Source organism: Anabrus simplex, chromosome 11 (assembly GCF_040414725.1).
Source record: "Anabrus simplex isolate iqAnaSimp1 chromosome 11, ASM4041472v1, whole genome shotgun sequence".
NCBI lineage: Eukaryota > Metazoa > Arthropoda > Insecta > Orthoptera > Tettigoniidae > Anabrus > Anabrus simplex.
The window spans coordinates 12,891,914-12,909,365 of record NC_090275.1 but is presented as its reverse complement, the minus strand read 5'-3'; the positions used below and the strand labels follow the sequence as shown (position 1 = coordinate 12,909,365).

General features: G+C 42.6%; 1 protein-coding gene across 5 annotated transcripts in view; it reads right to left on the bottom strand.

Annotated features, from left to right (window-relative positions):
• Klc (kinesin light chain) overlaps positions 1-17,452 on the bottom strand; it is a 416,901-nt gene that overhangs the window by 359,132 nt on the left and 40,317 nt on the right. The window contains exon 1 of one of the 5 annotated variants that reach the window (XM_067155485.2): positions 11,079-12,054. The exons of the other annotated variants lie outside the window; for them this stretch is intronic. The gene's annotated coding sequence lies outside the window, so the exon portion shown is untranslated. Of the gene's footprint in view, positions 1-11,078; positions 12,055-17,452 lie in introns of those variants that run through there. 5 annotated transcript variants of the gene reach the window in all.

Genomic DNA, 17,452 nt, shown 5'->3' with positions numbered 1-17,452 from the left:
AATCTAAGGTCGGCTACTTTCCTGCGACTAGATAACGGGTGAAGGTTTAACTTGTCTAGTATCTGATTACTGCTCAAGTTTCGACAATCAGATACTCTGGCTCTAACAATGGCACAGAAGAATGACTGCACGCGGTCAATATGATTCAGATTAGTGGGTGAAGAGGTAGACCAAACGGGAGACGCGAATTCAATAATCGGTAGGATGCAAGATACATAGTAGGCTCGGAGGGCGTGGATATCGGTGATGTCAGAAAATCTATACAACAAACCGAGAAGTGACATTGCTCGCGCGGTTATCTTTTGTATATGGGGGACAAATAACAATTTACTGTCAAACATCACTCCTAAGTCATTTTGTTCTGCTAGAGTTGGGAACGGGTTACCGTGGAGGGAGTATTTACTGAGAATAGGGGATTTACGAAGCGTGATCGAAATAGAGGAACACTTGGCAGGATTAGGCTTAAGACGCCATGTGGAGCACCATTCAGAGAGTGAATTAAGCCCACTCTGTAAGGAGTTTACGTCAGATAAAGAATCGATTTGTTTGAATATTTTACAGTCATCTGCAAATAGTAGAATTTCACAAGAAACGGAGGATACAGAATTAATGAGATCGTCAATAAATAAGACAAAAAGAAGCGGACCTAGGACACTGCCCTGTGGGACGCCAGAATGTACCATAACAAGAGTCGAACTGAACCCATCAAGAACCACACGCTGAGTTCTGGTATTGAGGAAGCTCTGCAGGAGAGTTAGCAAGCGACCATGGATATTAAAACGTTCTGAGAGTTTATAGGAAAGAAGTGCGTGGTCTACGGTATCAAAAGCCTTAGCAATATCAATGTAGCACACGTCCAGTTGAGAACCGGCGTTAAGAGCAGATGTTGCACGATGGAGAAGAACAGCCAGATTAGTTAGGCAGGAACTACCAGGAAGAAAACCATGCTGCTGGGACGATATATAAGGAAGTGTGAAAGAAAGAAGGCGCTGGTGGATAATCTTTTCACAGATGAGCGACAGAGTGGGTAATATAGAAATCGGACGATAGTTTCTGACATCAGACCTCTTTCCACTTTTAAAAACCGGAGTGATGTTAGCGATTTTCCAGTCGTCAGGAAAGTAGCCGGCTAAGAAGCAACGGTTAAATATAACAGCAATAGGATGGGCAAGAGTCGTAGCGGTATTCTTAAGGAAGACAGGACTGAGACCATCCGGACCAGTAGGTTTATTTTCTGGGAGGGAGGAAAGTAACGAATAGACTTCTGACTCAGAGGTGGAAAGATTACTGAGACTATGAGAAGGAACAGAATCAATAGACGGAAAATCTGGGAACTGAACAGGTGCAACAAAATTAGACGCAAAGTAATCGTTAAAAATTTCTGGTCTATTACTACCACTGGCTAAATTATCACCCCAAGTCACTGTGTCTGGCACACGCTTTGTATTTTTCCTGCTGTTTATCAGAGACCAGAATCTTTTACTATTACTTCTCACTTCTAGGCAGGCAGAGTTTATGTAGTCCTGGTAATCCCGTTTTAGAAGCTGTTTATGGTGTTTGCGAAGGTCAGAAAAAGTTTTATAGCTGGCTTCAGAAGGTGACCTTTTCCAGTCTTTCCAGGCTTTCGTTTTATTAATTTCTGCAATTTTGGTGTCACTTTTCTTCCAAGGTGGGCATCTGGCGGATGTTTTACGAGTGGGAACAAGGTCACGGATCACAGCACGAGTCCAGTCATAGAACAGGTCCACTGCTTCTTGCACTTCACCCACTTGCAGCAAGTGCCAGGGTAGAAGAGAGAGGGTGTGATTGACAGCCTGCCAATCAACCTTTCGCCACAAGGGTACACAGTTCCAGGTAAAGGGTCGATGACATTTCGGGGGGCGGGGAGGGGCAACAGAGAATGTTGCCTCTACAGACTTGTGGTTCGATTTAAAGATATTTCGTCCCACAGAAATAACGGAAGGCTCAACGGAGCAGAGCAGGTAGTCAAGAAGACTATCCCCGCAGGTGTTCTCAAGGACGTACTGTTGGAGGCCTAGGCCCGTAATATAATGGTCGAGATACCACTTGTCAAGGCTATTAGAAGGGACACCATGAGCAGGGGAATTCCAAGAAATAGAGAGGTTAAAGTCGCCTAATATAATTACATTAGGATTCAGATTAATGGCTTTCATTACAGAAGAGAGAAAATTTTCAGAATAATTGAGGGTTGATCGAGGTGGCCTGTAAAAACAAGCAAATAGATATTTGGAATGCTGAAATTTCACTTCTACCCAAATGGCTTCGGAGTCACTACTTAAATCAGTACGTTGGTTAGCATGCCATTTGGATTTAACGGCCAGGAGAACTCCCCCGCCCCGAGATCCACGGTCCGTTCTGAAAATGGAAAACTCTTTGGAAAGAGGGATTTCCGTGTCTGAAACAAAGTCAGTTAACCAACTTTCAGAGAAGGCGACAATATCGAAAGAAGATAGTTCTTGTAGGTAGAGCTCACAGTCAGTAATTTTGTTTTTAAGAGAGCAGATATTCTGATGGTAAACTGAGATCGCACTATCCGCCGCGGGTCCCGGGTTTATCTCCACATCACCAGCTAACAGTAGGAATGTCAACAACAAACTTAAAAGAGACCGAGTAGAAAACCGAGATAATTTACTGGAGGCTGGAATCGAAGCTGGTGCTACAAGAATGCAAGGGAGGTTTGCAGTCGGCAGTGAAGGAAAATGAAACTGACGAACGGCAGTCAACCAGTTTCCAACCTGAGGTATATTCAGTCTTGAGACGGCGAGTCGTATACCTCCGGCAAGGGAGGCCTGGGTACGCCAGCAGCCGCCGTAGCACGTGGAATAAAAACAAAGCCGTTTATATTGAACAGACTTACTTCCGAGCATTTCACAACACATGGAATCACTGGCTGGATCATCTAGATGAACATCACTATATTCTTTTGCGCACACTACTTGTTTTGACACTAAAACTCCTAAAAGAACACAGAGGAAAAACACACAGTTACTCTCACTCGCCGCCATCTTTTACTGCCGGATGCCCTTCCTTACGCAAACCCTACGTGGAGAGAGGTAATCTAATCACTATTGAGTGTTTCTTTTTTTTTTGCTAGGGGCTTTACGTCGCACCGACTCAGATAGGTCTTATGGCGACGATGGGATGGGAAAGGCCTAGGAGTTGGAAGGAAGCGGCCGTGGCCTTAATTAAGGTACAGCCCCAGCATTTGCCTGGTGTGAAAATGGGAAACCACGGAAAACCATCTTCAGGGCTGCCGATAGTGGGATTCGAACCTACTATCTCCCGGATGCAAGCTCACAGCCGCGCGCCTCTACGCGCACGGCCAACTCGCCCGGTATTGAGTGTTTCTGTGGTAATTGATGCTGTGGTTGTATTGCGCGAAACATACCTTAAAACCTCTACGACAACTTATTTATCTCTCACTATACTCGAACCCGAGGCTCCGCCCGCGCGCGACCAAGGTTTGCGAATCCAAGCGATTGCGTTATTCTAGTTTCGAGTTTCGTAAAATTAAAAAAATCAAAAAAAAAAAACAAGTGGAGCCCAAATGTGTTCTGCTTTAAGCTATTGTAGTGAAAATCATTTGAGATCAGACGAAATCTTCAAAGAAGTAATCCAATTCTAACTCATGTTAAAATGCGCAGTTGTATGTTACTCACTGACAAATTTTAAAGATACGTATGCGGTCTTGCGGAAATTTCTTGATGTTTTTTTTAAAGCTAGATCATCGGCCCCTAGCGGACTTTTCTTTTTAGAACGTTTCACACTCGATAACATCAAACACACAGTTGGAGAATATCTTAACTGTTTAGGCAGCGTTAGATCCAACCTCAGGACCGCATATAGTGGAGGGTTTGTTTTGTTAACTATAAAAAATAAAAAGGTGAACGGGTTATTTTTTTAAATAGGTATCTCGCCCAGCAGACATTTCTGTAGAACTTTCTACACTTTGCAATTCTTATACATATACCTTGTGGATATCTTAACAATGTTCGCGTTTTCTTCTAGACGTTTTGCTGAAAAATTACTGATCTCGGCTTCTTTTCATCACAGTTCACCTTCACCGGGAGAATGTCTAGGTTAAAGCGAAATCTATCCCACGGTTCTCAAGTTATAGCCGAATACAGATTACACTACATACAGACAGGCGTTATACACGAAACAGATTCTTACATCAAGCTGAGAAAATATTCATTTTCCTCTTGCACAGTGAGCTCGCATTTTCACTCGCCGTCATATACAACTTGTATCGATCAGCTCCTCAACCCTAAAAGAAGGCGTGACCGAAAGGAAAAAAAGTCCACTAATAACCGATTGACGAAAATCGAATATGATGTCAGCCCCACTTTCACACCCGATTGCCAGAGGGAGTCCATTACGTCATACAGTGTGCAAGCAACCTTGAGCTTCTTGGCTGACCCCCTTTACCGTCTTTCTCCAACACCTGCAGTCCATAATTACGAGCTTCAACTTCCACTGCTCTTCCTCTCGTGGCTTCCTTCCAAACAAGAATACTGCCTGCTATATTTACATCTGAACCATGAATTTAATTGACATGAATTATAGGAACTTCAGTTTAAGACAGACGAGGACAGGAAAGAGCTCTGTGACGTGATCGCCCCGCAGTACACTTGTTCAGGGAGCTCGTAATTTACAAAATATGTGCACATATTATAAACAATTCGTGGTTTTAGAATGGTGTTTTCATGATCTACAAGAAAATCGCTTGGATTCTTGCAGTGGCATGTTTTTAAAATTCCATGTCTATTATTCCGTGTTTTACAATACAGTATATTATAAGGAAGTTGAAGTAGACCAAATCCTTCGCTTTTATTTTGAGTTATTTTATATGAAGTGACTCAGGCTATGAAGCCTGCTATTATGTCAAACCATCTTATATGTGCTACACTGTACGTACAAACTATACTATCTTAAGGTTCCTAATTACGTATAATTATGAAATTAAATAATAGTTATAAACGAAAGGTAGCCTTCTAAAGAAATATTACATTATATACGTATGTTCCATTTACAACATCTCTTTTTAAATACATTTCTATTGTATGTCTCTAATTACAGCCGGAAGGTAGCAGGTACTATACGAATGAGGTGGCCTAACCTGCCGTGTGGTAAATTGGGAGGTTTCTGACCTTGTAGATATACTGTTTGGAGATGACAAATATTTAAGATCCGTTCTCCGCAGGATGTTGTGGACTAGCGAGACCGACTGAAGATTTTTCTCAGCCAAATTTAACCACGACAGCTGTTCAAGACAGAGTGATATATGGCAATACCTGGGCATATGTAATACACAACGGACGCATGTATTAACAGCCCGCTGAAGTTTAGCGTTAAGTGTGGTGTTCAGGTTGTTGTATATCACGGCACCATAATCAAAGATGGGTAGAATTAAGCCTCTAAATTAAGCTCTTGAGCATGTAGTCTAATTATTACATTCAATTTACTTTGACAACACATAAATAAAGGAAATATTTTAAAAGATTGTGCACATTCATCTACAGCTCGGACGATACAGCGTAATTAATTGCAGAAATAGCACAGCCATGAAGGACCTTGGAGGAGTGGAGGATGCAGACTATCAGTAATCTCGGCACTATGTGAGACTTTTGCCCTCAGGAATTAACTTTGTACTGTAGGCGATGTGCACCTCCAGAAACGAAAATCTCTTTTTTTAATTTTTCGACATCCTGACATGGAATCGAACCCATGTCCTTCCGCCTTTACCCCTTCGGCTAAGCAGCCGCCGATTACAGTAACACTTTTCTGGACTTTCGGTTTCTCTTTCCTTTAACAAGATTACCAAACTTGCGGTGTAACGACCGGGAAATATGTAATCGAAGACTGAATGTTCCGTTACGATCTGCCAATGAACTTCCTGGTAAGTTGGTCACACACGTACAGTATGTCAATCAAAACACCTAGTGCGTACAATCTTGGGAATCTGGACTGAGGGATTATTTTGTTAAAATCACACAGGTCTTCTTTGTGATTTTTTTCTTTAACGTATCGTCGCAATGTAAATGTACCAGTGGCGCCGACTTTGGGGGAAGGGGGACAAAATGTTTTCTTGGGGGGGGGGGGGGGGCAGAATGCCATTTTACCCCCGCCCCCCAAAAACCTCTTCTCGTAGATAATGTCCCCTTTAAAACATGGAGTTTGGTAGTCTTCGAAGGCTGCTAAGGCGTTAAATGTGGAGAAGGTGGTAGATAGGTTTAAAGCAAGAAATGAGATTAGACAGCGGGCATTCCTTCAGAGAACTACGTTTCCCAGTGGAGACTGTTCTGGCGGTACATCTCGTGGTAGAGCTTTTCACATTTCGTATCATGAAATGCATAATATACAGCAACAGAACATTTATTAAGAAAGTGTATTTATGAAGCAAGTTCTTGAATCAACTTATATTTTTCTGTTTACGTGTGAATATTATTGAAAACGCCGTACATACGACTCGTTGAAAAATGTATTTGAAACACAATCTCTATTATTATTATTGTTATTCTGTTTTTTCCTGTTTGTGAATATTGTTATTATATAGGAATGTTCTTTATTTCACATGCATGTGATCATGTTAATCGTGCCTGAAAGGGACCAGACAGCCTCGACTTACCATGTCACACGAAATAAGATGGCTTGCACTTCCTTCCGTAACATCAGAACTTGTTGAATTGTGCTGCGCCTGTTGGGCTGGATGCAATCAGCACAGTCTGTCTCATGTATTGATGCGACAGCTTCTGAGGTATGAGTGGTACCAAGTGATAACATTTAGATCACTTGAAATGTGCTGCAATGGCACTTTCTGGCTCAGTGAGCAAAGCAGTGGTGAACTATTTCACACCCCACCGTCTCTTGTACGCCTCGTCAGTTTTTGCCGTTTCTGTATTCAGGAATGCAAGCACAATGACACACCAAATGGTAGTGTACGCCAACAACTACCTACATGGAAACAAAACATCCTGCCTTCTCTTCACCTCGTAATTTTTACTGAGACGAGTGAATTTCTTGTACTCTTCACCTTTATCTACTGCATTAAAATTAGGCTACTACTTCCCCAAATAAAACTGACGGAGAAATTAGAAATGATGTATGTGTTGAAATATTTTGAGTCATACTCCAGTCACTGTATTAAGACCCCTCGCCTGCCCAGACAGAAATCCTGGAATATCACGTGACTTCCTTGAGCGCGTTCGCTGACTCTCAGTTCTTACGAGGTTAAGTGAACCATTTTCCCGCCCCTCAGTCTAAAATTATTAAAATCCTAGGGGTAGCCGAAACCTCGTGCATTTAAGCTTCAAAGAAGTTCCACCATCTCTAGACACGCACCATGAGGCTCCGGAAATACCATTCACTACTAACACTTCCCTGTACTCTCATTGCCATGATCGTTAACGCGTCAAGTCTATAAGGCGTGACACTGTGGTTAGCCGGTTCGAGACCCGTTGGTCGAAATAATTTTCAGCCGCTAAGGTTCAATATTGCGCTGCGGGTCAGTATTTCTCCCAGAACCTTCCGCAGGCGGAATGACGATGTACAGTAGGAGCACGTTTGCGTACAAAGTTTGAAGCTAATCACTGGATCGCGTGCCAAAAGCCTGCATTAATTTCCAGACCTCTCCGCAGTGCTCATATGGAGTGATGGTGATTCGTCCGTCGGATGGGATGATAAGCCTTGAGCAGACCCTTTGGGGCTATTCCACACGAGTAGGCTATGTGCCGGCACCGTGTTTCACCCTGTCTCTCTTCCTACTATAATTCACTTTATCTCTAACACCTTTGATGATGATGATGTCAGGAAGGGCAGCCGGTCATAATAACTCACTTCATACCCGACCCCGTAGAGAAACGGGACAAGGGTTCGACACACATACTCTCATATGAAGACGTTGGTCAACCCGTTACTTTGCCGTTTACAGCAACAATCACCGCCGCCATATGAGTATTTGGAACTTGAGGTATAGAAACGTTCAGTACGCACGACAACTCACATTCCCGCACGCGCCGCACGCTGTTGCCTGCAACCATTTATAGCGGTAAATACGTATAACTGTGTCCCTCCTTACGCGGCAATAAATAGTGTGTTTGGCTGATGGCTACTGTAACGGTGACTCACATGTTTAGAAATGGAAAGTGTATGTGAAAACAACGCGTTAAAATACGGCAAGGAGTTTGTAAACATTTCAAGTGCGGCGTCAATTGAACACAGGCTTAAAATTCAGCGAAACTGGAACATAATTTCAAAACTTTCAGATCTAGTTTAACTTGTACACTTTTCAACTCACAAGCAGTTTCTGAGATAGGTTATTCGTGGTATAAATAACTTCCGCATTCAAAGCACAGACTTCAAGAAATAGTATCAAAAACATGACGCTAGACCTCGGAGAGCTTTCGAGAGCGATTTTTTGAAGCATATTGGGTTGTTCAAAATTAATTCTTACAGTAAGTGTATCTATTTTCTAACACTCCCCGAGGGAACCATGAACTCTGAAGTGATAATGTTAGAAATGGATAATTCAAATTATGAACACGATATCGTCGCTGCACCAGCGAAAACCGCTGTGAAATATTTCAACTTTGGCCGCTAAGAGTATTCTCGTTGTTGATGGCATGTGCTGCGGGTCAGTATTTCTCCCAGAACGTTATCAAATAGCGGTTTCCGCAGGGGGAACGACGATACAGGTGCAAGTTTGTGTACAAAGCTTTTGAAGCGAATCACATTAAAACTGATTTGTCTGGAGCATTCTGACTGATAGAAAATGTTGGCGTGTCTACCTAAGAGGCGCTGAGGTGTTACCTAAATGTGTCTCCGGGACCACTTGGAGTGTGTATTAGTACCGAAATATATTTTTTTAACTTTTTTTTTGCTATTTGCTTTACGTCGCACCAACACAGATAGGTCTTATGGCGACGATGTGACAGGAAAGGTCTAGGAATGGGAAGGAAGCGGCCGTGCCCTTAAGGTACAGTCCCAGCATTTTCCTGGTCTGAAAATGGGGAAACCACGCAAAACCATCTTCAGGGCTGCCGACAGTGTGGTTCGAACCCACTATCTCCCGGGTGCGAGCTCTCAGCTGCGCGCCCCTAACCGCACGGCCAATTCGCCCGTTATATAATTAGACCACGGATTTTTATGAAGTAATAGGTTAGAATGCGGACTAATATTTGGTTATTAGGAAGTGTCCACGAGGCCACTTTTCCGTAATGTAGTGAGAGTAGCATAAATCCTAGGGGGTTCTGATCGGCCGTTCCCCTAAGTTTATACGAGACTCATACCATGACTTGTTACTCGCTTCAGTTAGTTTACATTCTAACCTATTATTGTATAACAAATCCGGGCTCTACTAATTATCGTTTGTTTTCCGTCCCAAATCTCCAGTTGTGTGTGTGTGTTTTTTTTTTTGCTTTACGTCGCACCGACACAGATAGGTCTTATGGCGACGATGTGACAGGAAAGGCCCAGGAATGGGAAGGAAGCGGCCGTGGCCTTAAGGAACAGTCCCAGCATTTTCCTGGTCTGAAAATGGGAAACCACGCAAAACCATCTTCAGGGCTGCCGACAGTGTGGTTCGAACCCACTATCTCCCGGATGCGAGATCACAGCTGCACGCTCCTAACCGCACGGCCAACTCGCCCGGTAATCTCCATTTTTAAAGACACTACTATTAATATGAATGAATAAAAATCAAGTTTTCTTGGAACAGTGCCAAACTTATCCACAACTGCATCAGACACATGAATATCACGATGAATCGACAGCAAGGCAAGTTCATTTCATAGTCATTCAGATGCTGTCCTTATAAGATACATCTCTGTCTTAGGGTTGAAAAATTACTTTCTGCAGAAGCAGTAGAAACTGCTGCAACATCGAATATCTTCAGAACACAGACAGATGTTTTGTCACATTTAGAGATACCACTGCAGTTTGAGGAATGTGTTTCACGGGACCTCTTTTCTCCCGATAATGAATACTCGCTTTCAATCTGTTTTTTCTCCATAATTCAAGTGTGTTTATTCGTACATTTTTATAGCAGGCTGAAATGACAAACGTCACCGATTGACGTCATCGAAAACCAAAGAAGTTCTATCTTAAGAAAACTCCCTTATGATAAAATAAAGTTTCTCTTTCCGAAGTAACATTTCCCGCTATGAACTGATTTAGCTAAATATTACTGATTTACATTTTATTATGAAATTATTTCCGTGCTGGAGGGCCAAGAGAAAAATTTCGGGAGAGGCTACGGCCTCCCTGCAGCACACTCCCACCGCACCTTCCCTAAATACGCCCTCAAAATCAGCATTTGGTTGCAATAAATAATGAACCAAGAACTAATAACCGAACCGAAGCTTGGCAGGAGTGTGTCACTCATCCTTATACACTCTACTCACAGAAGAGAAAGACAGCACACAACTCATGATCACAGGAGTCGATGATGGAAGGAGCATACAACGCAAACCGTGGGAAGTTATCAAAGGATAAACATGAAGCTATCCACGTGGAGTGAGGGCATATGATTGTGTTATGGCAATTCGTGTCGGATGGAGACGTTAAGCCTTGGTGTTATTAGACAGGGGCAGTGCCAACCCCACGTTCCACCCTCTCCCTACCTCATTATCATAAAAGCAAGTCGCCCACGGGTGTCAAACAGAAAGGCATGCACCGGAGGCCACGCAGCACAAAGACATGGAATTTACAAGGAAGAAGGTCATGTATTAGGTTACCTAAGAACTTGTGGGTAAAACTTAAATTTATTTCGTATAATTAAAAATGTGAAATGAAGTGTGCCAACTGTAATCTAAAGTAGTCAAAATGAACATTATAACAAAATCAATAGGTCAGTGAAGTATCACCTGTATTAAACCATATGCTACTAAACATTGTACGTGTATTGCCGTATGTTACTTTGTTCTCTTGGAGAAAATTCACTCTGCGCCAGGTCATCAGATGTTTGTCTCGAGTCTGTAAGCTACTTAAGTGATCGCTGCTGGGAGCAATTTTTGGGGGACGATCTTTTACAAACATTAACAAGCAAATGAAGCACTCACCAAACACGTGCCTGCAGATGAGTCACCACACGAAGCGATGAGGTCTATTGAGTGCGCTGCTCCAGTAAAGCATTGAGATAAACTTTCCAGTGTTAGGATACTTCAGCAGACTCACCATCAGTTCACTTTATTGTTGCAGCACACAGACAAGACAGCAGTCATACTTTAGCCGTCACTATTACTAAAACAGCACAAAGAACACGCACGTAATATACCTAGTTCTGATAGCAACACAACACTGACTGACTCACTCACTGGCTGTGAGCTGGCGAAAGGCAGAGCCAAGAGGAGGGGCAGTCGAGCACGACCGTCACACAAGCGAGCACACGGCAGTCAACCTTCATTGGGCCAAACGTGAGGAAGTACGGTGGCCGATCTGAACAGCAGTATGAGCAACCACTTTCAGTCCAACAGTTCCGTTATCGCCCACAAAGACAGAAGTCTTCACTCTTTTTCCGAATACTTGATCGCTTTGTGCACTGACCATACAATCCAAAGAAACATGAGTTCGAATCCCACTGTCGGTTATCGGTGCACCGGGTCTTCCGTGGATCTTTTGCAGCTCTCTTCCTACGTCGAATTCCAAGCATTCTTCTCTCTTTTGCTACAGTATCCTATCGTTCCCAGAAAGATTCCTACAATTTCTTCAGCAAACTATAATGAAATTTTCACCGCGTACAAAAACCCAGCATGGTCTCGAGAATGATTATTTTTCACAATTTGATGAACCTCAACTACCGTGTACAGGAGTTGAGATTTGACGGCATCTAGGCTGCCTGCATGTCAATTTCGACATTCCATTCTATTCTACCAGATGAAGGATCTCTGTTTGGTGATCTATGGCAGAAAGTGTAGCTCAAGGTACAGCAGGGTATCCATGTTTGCATCATAGATTGCAAACAGAATCACCCTTAAAAATTCGAAACTTGAAGCACTGCTACTAGAAGTTTTTCACGACTACGCTGACAGTGTCAAATCTTCGACACGAACAACATTTCCAAACGCAGAAAAAAAAATTAAATCAATACAAATTCACTTGAAGTTTTGAATGTTATGTATTTCTTGTTTCCAATTACCGGTATCCCCTATATGGCCGGATGGCCTTCCTGACACCAACCCTGCACTGTATGCATGGATGAATTCAGCACTGCGTGTTTACGGGGTGGTTAGTATGAAAATCTGTACTGTACCACAAACACCCAGCCCCCGAACCCGGAGCCCTACGAAACGACCATTCACCCAAGGAGCCAGACTCTAGTATCTTTACTTTTATAAAATGATTTTTCCTGTTTTCATTCCTGGTAGAACATTTCTCTGTTAGCATACATTCTCTCTCTGAATGAATTATAAATATTAAGAAATGTATTAACGCTACTCAGTGGTAATATTTCCAGTTTTAAAAGTGTAACGGCGATTACCATTCTAATAAATCCCAAACTGAAATATGTTCCGACGGACGGGACTTCAAAGGTACTGCATTATGTTAGCTACAAATAGCCAACTGCCCGGTGACAACTGGGCAATCACCCGCTCTTAACACAACTTCCGACCCTTCGAAGAAAGATGACGTCAGCAAAGGAAGGGCCTCGAAGGGCGCGACAATAAAAGACCTCCTAGGCCTCACCTCACAAACCGAATAACAACGAGAAAAAGAGCTCCCGCTCCCAAAATTGAGACCCCTCAATTTAGTCGCTCTTACGACAGGTAAGGGATACAGTAGATGTACACTACCGTCCTCAGCATAAGCAGAAGGCAAATATTCTATACTCTTGAGCAAGGGCAGTTGAGAAAATTCGGACTTCTTTCCCTCTATTAGTCTAAAACTTCACACCTTAGGTTTTCCTGCAAACATAGTTGAGTAATGCTTAACAAAGTCCTTCATAATACGCTGTTCGAAGTTGTATATCCCTGGTAACTAAACAAAACTGCAGTGGTTTCGCACCGCAACTTGTTTCTTGTGCATTAATGAATATCTTTCTCTCCCAGTCCAATCCTACTTAAGGGTATAGTGACGTTATGCTAACGGTCTTCCTCCAAGAGTTTCTGAAGACTCATCCCCACGTCAGTTTCTTGATCGGGCCTATCCATCACGACAGTGTACATTCCCTTCTTCAGCGGTCAACTTTACTCTCTTCTTTCTACTGCCGCTGGTCTCCCCTGCCTATGTGACCCAAACACCAGGTAAGGGTCAACAATTTCGTCCTGACGTCCAGCTGTTTCAGAATTCATTCATTAGTTCGGTGCGCCGTCTATAGTATTTGGAGAAATATCGTACCTCATCACATATGTAAAGAGTCATTTCTCCGGCGATCAATCATCTTCATCGTCCAAGTTTCCGCTGCACAGGTCGCAACAGCGAAGATTACAGTTCGCACAAGAATGAGTTTCGTCCTGATAGTGATGGATGTGCCTTCCAATCGCCAGGAAGAGTTCCCCTGCCATCACAATAAGCCTACAGCGCCAAGGTTCGCAAGTCTTCGGTGTTGGTGATACCAGGTAATCGATGCGACTGACGACCTCGTAGTCGACAAATATAATGTCAGGTGTGTTATTGTGGCGGACTACAATCAGCACTTTGGTCTTCGAGGAGTTGATTTCGAGCATACGCTCTGCTCCGTTCGTCTAGCCTCCGCATGATGGCCATCTATTTCATCCGAAAGCATTCAAAAGCGCCGACAGGAAAACTGAACGAACGAGTTCTTAACTCGATGTATTTTCTTCGATTATAGGAACACTGCACGCTAACAACACGGGCGGCATTTCATTTTGTAGGCTACACAGTTCCGATGGCCAGGATGGAAGCTCCCAAACTGGAATTCCGTTATTGGGCTCATCAGTTGGTACCTAGCACACCTACCAAGACGCTGGCTAGTGCATACCGTCCAATAACGGATCATTTATATTGGTATTATGAATGTACTCATTCGGGACAAATATTTCAGATTCCCTATGAGAATCAACATCTATATCAAATTGGAATCATCATGAAAGAACTTCCACCCGAAACCAAAGCTATGCCATAAAAATACAGTAACTTGCTGAATGTCGAACGGGAATAAAGCTGATTATCAGTCCAACGTCGGCAAATTTGATGGCCCCACTAAAAATAACAGTTTGCGTTAAAGCGGAATCTGTCAAACGCGAAAACGGAAAGAGATTAATTCCATAAGATAGAAAAATGAAAGATGCGCTTAATATTTTTTCACTGATAATTCTTGTTTCCCAAACTCAGAAAATGTTTGCGGACAGTATACCAGTTTCTTTATTCTATGAAAAAAAAAAAGAAGAACAGTTCTTCAACATGTCAACGAACTCTTGTGCTGAATAACACTTCTATGGGGATTATCTAAACAGACACGTTTATTTATGATTTTTTTATTTGTTTGTTTATATATTTATTTCGCGTACGGCTTTACAGGTACAATACATACGTAAACGATTTGAAAATTTAACATACACAGTTGTGAAGTTACAGAACGAACATGGCTAATTTTTATGTGGCACTGTCATGAAATATATAAGTGATTAAAAATAAACAATCAATGCGCGAACTAGGCGAATGAATTTATTTAAGTGTGGAAAATCAAATTTATGGATCTTTAAATTACAAACATAGAATAATGAGTGAATGCAAGAACATGGCTCAGACGATGGAAATGGCTAAATAACACCTTAAAAACAAGAAATAGAAATGGTTCACAAGCTAATAATCAATAATCCACATTGAAAATGAAAATCCACAGCCTGTTTCCAGTCATTCGACCGGATCAGGAATGGGATGAATAAAGCCCCCATCTAGCGGCGGAGATAGGAAATGTGCCGGCTGCCGAAGCAATGATAATGATTGACAGATGAAATGAAACTTTAATGGGGAGAGTTGCTGGAATGAAAGACAGAAAAAACCGGAGAAAAACATGTCCCGCCTCCACTTTGTCCAGCACAAATCTCACGTGGAGTGACCGGGATTTGAACCACGGTATCCAGTGGTGAGAGGCCGACGCCCTGCCGCCTGAGCGTAAATAGTGCATCAGCATGGCACACAGAGAGGATGATTACCTAGTTGTACTTCCTCAATACAACCTGCCACATACTGTAGTATGAACTACAGCGATAAATGAAATGGCGAGGACATTTAGGGTCGCCAGGTGCAGGTCTTTTGATTTGACTCCCGTAGGCGACCTGCGTGTCGTGATGAGGATGAAAAGATGATGAAGACGACACATACACATAGCCCCAGCGCCAGCGGAATTAACGAATGACGGTTAAAATTTCCGACCCTCCTGGGAATCGAACCCGGGACCCTTGAAACCAAAGGCCAGCACGCTAACCACTTAGCCATGGAGCCGAACTACAGCGATTACAAAGTACGACAAAACACAGACCGTCCACACCACTACGTGAAACAGGCCTACTTCAGCTTACAACTTTGGCCGGTGGTTAAAACTGTCGAGGAATTTTCGCTCTTCGTAATATATGTGCTGCGGGTCAGTATTCCTCCAAATATGTTATCAAATAACGGTTTTCACAGGCGCAACGATGATACAATACTCCTGTATTTCACGGTTGGTTTAATAGTATATACGTCAATATTATTTTATTTTTGTAATACGGAAAAATAAATTGGTCCCGGGCGATACCTCACAGTACTTTTGTCCGCTGGTTGAAATGTTCTGCTGTAGGAAGGAAAGTCACCGCAGGCATATCCTCGAGTTATTTCCTGCTCCGCTAACAGCACGTGATGCACTGACCACACCCACGCGGTATGTCAATACGGCAACCTATAGACCGTGAAGCTAGCAAACGGTACAGGTTTAAAATAGAAAGGCTTTGTACAAAAGGCTGAACATGTTCCGTGAATTTATGTAGTAAATTGTGTGTTCTTGGCCGATTTAATGACAATCTCATGTCATGATGGCCTGTTATACCTTTCGGTGCTCAGTCTGCAAGCCTATGTGAATCAACTCCGCACCTCCACAATCCTCTACTGGCAACTACAGCGACGGTGTAGCCAAGCCCGTGCGGCCATCATATTCCTGGCAACCAATCCAACAGCTGATTGTGTCATGACAAGGTTAGAGGCAAAGAAAGCGAAGAGGGTATGTATTAATAAAAAAATAAACATTCTGAATTCCTATAATTTATATTATATATTTATTACTTAAAAAACGGGAAAATTATGACACCAGTAGGCACGTGTAATAACATCCAAGTTCTCTATTAGGTTGTTAATTACACAGATTGCATGAGCTTATAACCGATTCTACTGTAGGATGCAAACAAACTATACACTGTAGCCTATATGCGTAAATTATATGAGAATATGTTTTATTTTTAATAGATAAAAGTGATAGCTCACAAGTTATTCGATGTCAGATAACGCTGAATTGAAAGAAGTCTCCCGGACGGTGTCCGGACATTTCTTACCACGAACATTCCGTAGGTACCAATTGATTTTTGAGAACACTTCGTACCACTTAGGTCGTTATCTACCTGCGAAAGGTTCTCCCGTAATCCCCATTCCGTAGCACTTGATGTCAGATGAGAATGCCATTTTCACGTATTGCGATTGCGAGCGTAATGAGCTTGACAGGCTCAGTTTAGAAATCAGAAACAAAAATAATTTACAGCATTTGCTGAAAAAAACTTCTATATTATTTTAATAAGTGCCCTTTAAACTATACTTAAAAATGCAATCTGCTTTACGTCCCACTAACTACTTTCACGGCATTCGGAGACGCCGAGGTGCCAGAATTTAGTCCCGCAGGAGTTCTTTTACGTGCCAGTAAATCTACCGACACGAGGCAGACGTATTTGAGCACCTTCAAATACCACCGGATTGAGCCAGGATCGAACCTCCCAAGTTGGTGTCAGAGGGCCAGCGCCACTCAGCCCGGCTAAAACTATACTTATCACTTACGTTTACATAAATATTATCATAAGAACGTCGATTTTTGAAGCATAAATCCTGAAACAAAACAATACAATACAATACAAATATACTGTCCATCGTGTTCGGGCGCAAAGGGCCTGGCGAGCACATGGATGGATCATATTATTACTATTGTGAATATAGGTGGAAGAAGCTAGATCCGAGCGAATGACGAATTAACACGTGTGTCAGATCAGTTGCGCCCGACGGAAGGTGGTCACACCGTACGGCTTTTAAAATTTTGGAATTGTAACATGGCGTTGTGTACTACGACTAGGGGCGGTTTGTGTGCGCACTTCGAGGGATAAGAATAAGGAAGAAACGTTAGGCAAAAGACGATACTGTTACTTGGATTTCTGTAAAGCAATAATCGGACAAGTCTTGTGTGATTATAAAAAATCAAGAGGAAATAAAGTTATCAGTGGCCCTTCAAGCAGTCACGTGT